Genomic DNA, 7,435 nt, shown 5'->3' on the forward strand with positions numbered 1-7,435 from the left:
TTGAGTCGAATTAGTCTAGAATCGATTAATTTTATGAAAGAAAACCTTTCAAACAGCCGTAGTCCGTAAACTATGATTCCTACAAAATTGATTCATAAAGAACGGAACGTATCTACCGTCTTATAGGGGGATCTACTGTACTGCAATACATCTAGGAAACGAACCAGAAATCTTCCTGGCTACGGGTGAAAAACACATAATATTTGTCTTCTGTTAAATGCATTAAACGCGATTCCACTCGCAACAATTGAATCGAAAAGGGCATTCTCGGTAGCGAGACTTTTCATTGCTAAAATAAGAATTAGATTGACCATTTTTGCTTTTTGAAATCTTAATACAAAATATTATTGTAAATTTTTATAATAGAAAGTAATTTTTTAGATCAAACTTCTAACTTATGTTTTTCCAAGCGAAATAATTGAAGATGAAGACATAGCCGATTTGGTATCAGATAAACAGAAGTTAATGCAGTATCTGTGCCACAAAGTAAACATATCGACAGAAGAAACTAAATGTTCTATTGCCTACGTTGATTTTATAGTGTGTTCGTACGGAAGAACGGAATTCAAACTTTGCAACAACTCGGTAAACTAAGAACGTATACGAACATCTGTAGCAGCTTCCATAAAAATACATTGTATAATTACATAATTGTCGAAACAAGTTGCGTGATAAATGTAGTTTTAGAATACATCTACTAAGGGTGCGTGTCTATTAGTCACGTGAGTATCTGTCTTATTTCTTATCTAGAAAGAAGTTCCAAACCCATATACGTGCGGTGTGATCATTGAGTAGAAATCCAAGAGTGTTAGAAGTGTTATGTGTTTAGTGAATAGTCTCGCTCAAAAGATTTTTACCACGTGTTATTCTGAACAATCGTATTCGTGTTCACACTATTGTAACTCCAGATTACAGATTCAGGCCGTTTAGTCACCATATGACTGTCATTAGATAACTAGTGTGCCTACTGTGGAGTTTTAAGTAATAAACTATAAGAAAATTTCACAAATTGAATCTACATTTTCATTGTCTTTTTTTCTTTTGTAAAACAAATATAAACACGCAATTAAACAGAATTTATTAAAATTACTACAGTACTTTAAAAATATCATATCACAATAAATTTTACAATTATCATAATTTATTGGTATAAGACAACACGTAATTTTAGCTATTTGTACGTTTTTAACTCTAAAATATCCAAAAGAAAACACATTTCTCATTAATTAAATGTGCTAATCACTTCGTTATGAAGTATTTTGGCACTCATTGTAATTATTTTGATTTATTTAAACAGGAAAACCCTATTAATTTGAAAAGCTTCGTATTTTTCGAATCGGAAGAATTACGACCTAACGTTGGTTTCTAGGGAAACTTTCTTGGCAGATGAACCTGAATGAAGATTTCATTCTCCAAATATACATGACGAAAACGAGAACAATCGCACGGAAAACCGCGATACAGAAATACGTCCTTACTTTTGAGTATTTTGTCACGTAATGTTATAATGTCTGTCACGAGTGTAATTATTGGTAGCGATGACGCCAAGGCACAAACAGATGAAGTACTTATTTCCAACGCAGACACGGATGATATAGAAAAGTTTTCTCCAGCTGCGAAGTTTCAAGAGAAAAATCAATGTAAATACAAATAGCAGTATTTCCAGTTCTTCCGGACTTTAATATTTTTAATAAACGAATGAATATTTATCGGACTGCGGCACCGTTTCTCTCGTTATTCACAAAGGCGCATAACATATACAAGCAAGTACGTTCAACGGTGGATTAGACAACAGATATTTGTCGAAATAAAGCATACAACAAAGGTTTTCGATAAGAGAAACACTTTTTTAAATTTCTTTTTAAATTGTTGAATATATCACTGTTGCAAGTGTGAGATCCGGAATTTTTGTGACGAAAATCCCGATCTTTTATTAACAAAAATGTTAATTAATTAAACTTTCGTTTATGTAACGCCCTAGAAGAAAAAACGATCTTAGCCGGGATTGTGTAAACTTTCCGGTGATAGCTAGCAACATCCATTGTTCTTTGCAGAACGGGCATCTCATCTTGCATGAAGATTTACAGTTAGCATCTAAATGTCGTCATTTGTTGTAGATCCCAGGAACACCTATAACCCCTAACTGTGGAAATTTCCCACAAAAACCTATAAAAGACCTTTCTTACCCCCTCTCTGGGGAGTCGCTATTACCGAACGCCGGACTAACGACATCGCGCCGATTTTCCGAATCCGCCGAATTCCGATTTCCGATAAACCTCGAATGAAATCTTCAAAAGAATCGCGAACTTTTAAAATTTGCGCTCCTGTGGATAAACGCCTCGGATTAAACCTATCAAGGAACTCCATAAAGAGGTATGAACAGCGGGAAACTCTCTCTCGAGCAATATTAGGCGGATTTAGGAACGCTATTTGTGAAATTGTGTAGTCTTTCCTTAATTCGCTTGTTTTAATAAATTGACGTTTTATTTGTTATAAATATGGTAGACTGTTTTACTCGATCACGCCCTTCACCTAATCGTCGACCCCAAAAACTCTCCATCCATTCGCCTGACAATTGAGAGTCAATTAGACGTCCTGACAAGTGAACGGGAGCATTACGCCCCCGTATTCACACAAGTTATGTGTTCACAGATAGTGAGTAGGATACCTTGCAAGTAAGATTAAAAAATCATACACGACTACTTTGATCCGTTTCAAGTCATACCGAAGCAAAAAGTGGCGGGGTTGACAAAATACGCTACATCATGGCCGTTTATTTATTATAAAAAATAATACAATGATTATATGATAGAAAGCGTTGCTACACAATACAAATACAAAAGTTTATATAACACAAATCATTGCTACACACATAGGAAATGACAGAAAACAAATTTAACATAAATAACAAATATAAATTGATGTAAAACCGATATTAATGTTATAAGGTTTTAAGAGTTATAAAAATTCAAACTATACTTACGAAAAAAAGCTTTTAATTCAATTAAAATATTTACGTTGTGCATTAACTTTTGGCAAAGTACACATTAGCCGAGAGCATTGTAAGACAGATAAAACGACGTAAAATTTTAATTATCTCCATCGATATATTAAATCTGGTAATTTACCACCACTTAAAATATTTTGGATTTATTATTCGATGCAATCAAATTCCATACTTAATTGAACTTCTACTTCCGAGCAATCGATATTGATCGATTGAACAAGAGCACGTGGAAATATTCTGTAGATCAATCATACAAGAAAGTCGTCGTTGGTGTATTGAAGAGATCGGAATAAATAATGCATTTGCAGAATGCGACAGTGTTTAAATGTCAATGTTAGTTTATTCTTGACTTACGCTCATTAAAATTTAAAAAAGCCAGCAAAGTGAAAATCTGAGGGGGTCACTTCTTTACCGATCGCCATACTTTCCCTTTGTTATATATAACATTCGGAAAAGTAATATTTCGATACTTTGAAAACTTTAATAACAATTATTTACTTATTACAGTGAAATTTTCGTTAAATTACAGTCGATAATGGATTCGGATGTAAATGCCGGGTGTCCGGTTTGTCAGATCGACTTTGTTCTTCGAGCGGCCAAAGTCTTCGCCACGAATATAATCATGGACTGCAACTGCCAGAAGAACGAAAGAAAACCGAAATTTCGTTTCTTCCCGGAGAAAACTTACGGGTGTTACGAAAATATGGTACAACTTTTTTTGTGGACTATGACAATTCGACAGTTTTTGGAAACCTTTTTCGAAAGCGTAACCTGCAGTGAATGGGTATACGTTTACGGAACCGGCAATAGTTTTATCAGATTGATATATTCTATTATTTATCTGTCTTGTGCCGTTCTTTTCGGCATATTTAAAAGAAGAAAACTGTACTTCGAATACAAGAAAAGCGCTTACGAAGAAGAAATCTCCTTAAACAAATACTTCGAAAAATTTTCATTAATTTCACTTATTCTCTACTTTATTCTCATGATTATTGAATGTATAATATTTGATATATTCGGTTTTCCAATCACGAGAAAAAAGAAATCTCCCGAGGAAGCGGCATTTTGCGTCATTTTAATGAATGTTAGTTTCATATATTGCTTCGCTGTTATTTTTCTTTTCGTCTTGCAAGGTATCATCATCGGATTTATAATATTCGAAAGATTAAAAACTCTGTCAACGGCGATGAAGAGTTTCCACGCCGAACACAGTCGTTTGGAGATCTTCTTAAACAGTTGCGTAGAAAAGCACACGGAAATTTTGGACTGTTTGGTACAGGTGAACGAGGTGTGCGAATACGTCTTTCCTCTGATCTACGCCGTGGCTCTCTACGTCAATTGCTTTTTCATTTACGTGGTGGCATTCATCGACATAAACTTGTCTCTGAGAATCCTCATTTCAACTATATGTTTGGCCTTATTTTTAGTAACTTTTGTTGTTTGTTTTGCTTTGTCCCGTTTAACATCTGAGGTAAGCGCTATCTTCATTTACGTAATAAAAATAGAAAATAAATACATTCCTCGTGTCGATAACTTTCATTTTTAAATTATTAAATCATCATTCGAAATAAACGGCTATGACGCATTTCTTTTACGATTTATTATTTTGTTCTTTAGTAGTAGAATGAGGGAAACGTTCTTGCGATACGAAAACAGTAATAAGGAGCAAAAATTTCATTATTATAATATTGTATAGTAAAAAACAGAATAATGAATTAAAACAAACGCGAAACACTAATATTTCTTTTTATCACTCTATTCTTCGTCTAGTTATCCAATTATAAGCTTTTTTACTATTTAATTTAATGTTCCCACTGTGTCGAGACTAGTGAAGCCTTCCTTAGTGGTTAGAGTATACAGTCGAGCCAAAGTAAAGCAAAGCTTCCTGCCCCGTTAAAGACCTTGCCGAATTCATAACGGGCTTCGTAAAGAAGAGCCCCACTTAAGCTTAGTTTACACTGAGCGCAATTCGCTGGCAAAATCATAAAACAGAGGGAATGAACGACACGTCAGATACGACGTTGGTTTTCGACAAAATTTGCCGAAAACCACGTCAGATACGACGTGGTTTTCGGCAAATTTTGCTCTTTTCCGAATGTGTGAACTAACCTTTAGTGTCATAGAGCGAAAAGAGCTAACTTACAATTTGATTTAAGCAATTTATTCTATTACTTATTTTATTGCTTGGAATGTGTAAAATATTTATGTAATTGCAAACCATAACATAACTAACATATAAGTTTAAATAAAAAATCGTACCTTTTATGGCTACTTTCTCTATTAAAACAGCATTTACCGGTATATTATTACGAATGGTGCCACACGAACAGTTTTAAATTTTGCCGGAAAAGTTAAGGAACTCGTTTCTGTAGTTTTTTATTTTCGTGTTGTATCTCGATGAATACCGTTTTCAATCGCTCCTATAATATACTTTACATCGCAGAGTTTAAAAATAATTAAAGAAATAATAGAATATTAATCAAAATAATTTTCATTTACTTTCTTTTTAGTTGTACAATAGCTTCATAGAAATCAGAAGATTTTCTTCCGTCCACATGAAAATTGAAAGCAAACTCAAGGTTGACATAGCTCGAAATCTCGATTAATTATTAAATTCGTGTTTTGACCGTAAACAATTTGATTAATAAACTTATCTGATTAGTTTCTAGATTTCATGAAGAGATTCGGAAAGACCCCGATCGGCCTTTCTGTCGGAGGATTCTTCTTCATCAAGAAAAACTTTGTCATGAGAGTGAGTACCTCTTTCTGGTGTATTTCCTTAGATCCGAATTTAGTATCTTACTGACCATGTGTGCCATGCGTTAGACACCCATTAAGATTTTTTCAAGCATAAAAATTTATTTAAACACAATATTTAAATTATAAATTTCAGTTCTAGCATGTCAGTTTCACATTCTGTGTTATTGTAATTATAAACATTGGCTAAAATAAAAGACCTTTTTATTTTACAGATGTTAAGTGGATTTTATTCTATTTTGTCAACGTTACTGAAGCTCGGCAACGAGAAGAAAAGTGGATGCATCTCGACAGAAAACAACAAAACAAATTCCTTCGGCGTAATGTCAGTTTTGGATAATTTTTAATTTTCTTTTCTATTAAAAAAATTAATTTTTCTGTATCGCAATTGAAAGGTTGTGTGGATAATTAAAGGTTTGTTCGGGCATTACGATTTTCTGAATTTCTCTCCGTTTTCGGTTGAAACGTACGATGTTCTTTTTACAGTTACAAAATATGTTTTGCGTAAGTTTTCACATAGATTGTGCTAATACTCAGCCGAGATGACCGCCTGAAGTAATGTGAGTGAACGTAGTGACCAGGTAATATTAAAACGGCAGTTTTAATATTACCTGGTCATCTTGTTGATTAGCGTATTCTTTGTCTGTCTGTAAATTTCTTTCTGCTTCGGTGTTATCCAATAATATCTCATTTTCAATTTCGTTGCATCTGAAGTTAATTGTTGAAACTTGCGTAATTTTATCCACACGTAAATTTGTAATTTTGTATTGAATAAGAGAAATGTTACGTCTTTATAAATTATGACGCTAAATTGACTTGTGGCTTAGCACCTTCTTGATGAAACTTTTACGATCCACATCGCAGTATTTTGTGAATGAAGCCAGAAATCCTGAAATAGCGCCCCGAAGTGAAATCTATCAAAGAAAAAAAAACACTAAACTCAGAAAATTGGAAAAGTGTGAAAGCCAAAAAAGAGGAAATAGTGCAACGACATACATTTATCATTCACTAAAAAGACTTATCCTGCAAGGGCTAACGGAAAGCTATGAAATTGCCCACGAAAACGCTGCTCATTTACAGAGGAAAATGCTGAGGAAATACTTCACAACTTCTGTGATATGGGAGACTGATCGTAAGTAGCAAATCTGCATCATAAAATCCATAAAACTCGAGGATAAGAAGCGATGGTGACTATTACTACACGTGTTCGTAATTTCTCTGCACTGATTTTCTTACTAAAATATTTTTGTTAATCGTATTTTTGCAGTTATGTAAAAGGAAGGCAATCCTGCCGTGTATTTTCTTTCACATATAGCCTACTGAGACATTGAATTCTAAGGAATGTCCAAATCTGTAAGGTGATGCTTTTGTCCTTACGGGTGTTACAAAATAGCTGCATGAGAGTTGAAAATTTACAAATACAACTGAAAGACAAACATATTTCTCCAAAAACTTATAAAAAGAGACTAGTCAAAGAATTGTGAAAAAAATAGAATATTCCAATAAAAATTCGAAATACGGATATGATCAACATAGTTACTGATTACCCTAGTTATAACTTGAGTTTTGCCTTAGCCTACGTCCCTTTAAGCATGTGTTACTCTGTTTTCACGCATCTGGCAACTGGGCTAGTCTTGCAAACATGTTACGAACGTTGGTAGTTTATTATAC

At 33.8% G+C, this 7,435-nt stretch overlaps 1 long non-coding RNA gene across 1 annotated transcript; it reads left to right on the top strand.

Moving 5' to 3' along the window:
* The first annotated feature begins 5,521 nt into the window (after window positions 1–5,521).
* Window positions 5,522–6,066, top strand: LOC111640274. Its single transcript, XR_002759247.1, has 3 exons — window positions 5,522–5,586; window positions 5,670–5,759; window positions 5,980–6,066. It is a non-coding gene; the product is annotated as an uncharacterized LOC111640274 (long non-coding RNA).
* Window positions 6,067–7,435: the final 1,369 nt, after the last annotated feature.

The sequence above is a fragment of the Centruroides sculpturatus genome, unplaced genomic scaffold (genome assembly GCF_000671375.1).
Source record: "Centruroides sculpturatus isolate CEXI.00-Female unplaced genomic scaffold, Cexi_2.0 scaffold1306, whole genome shotgun sequence".
Taxonomy (NCBI): domain Eukaryota; kingdom Metazoa; phylum Arthropoda; class Arachnida; order Scorpiones; family Buthidae; genus Centruroides; species Centruroides sculpturatus.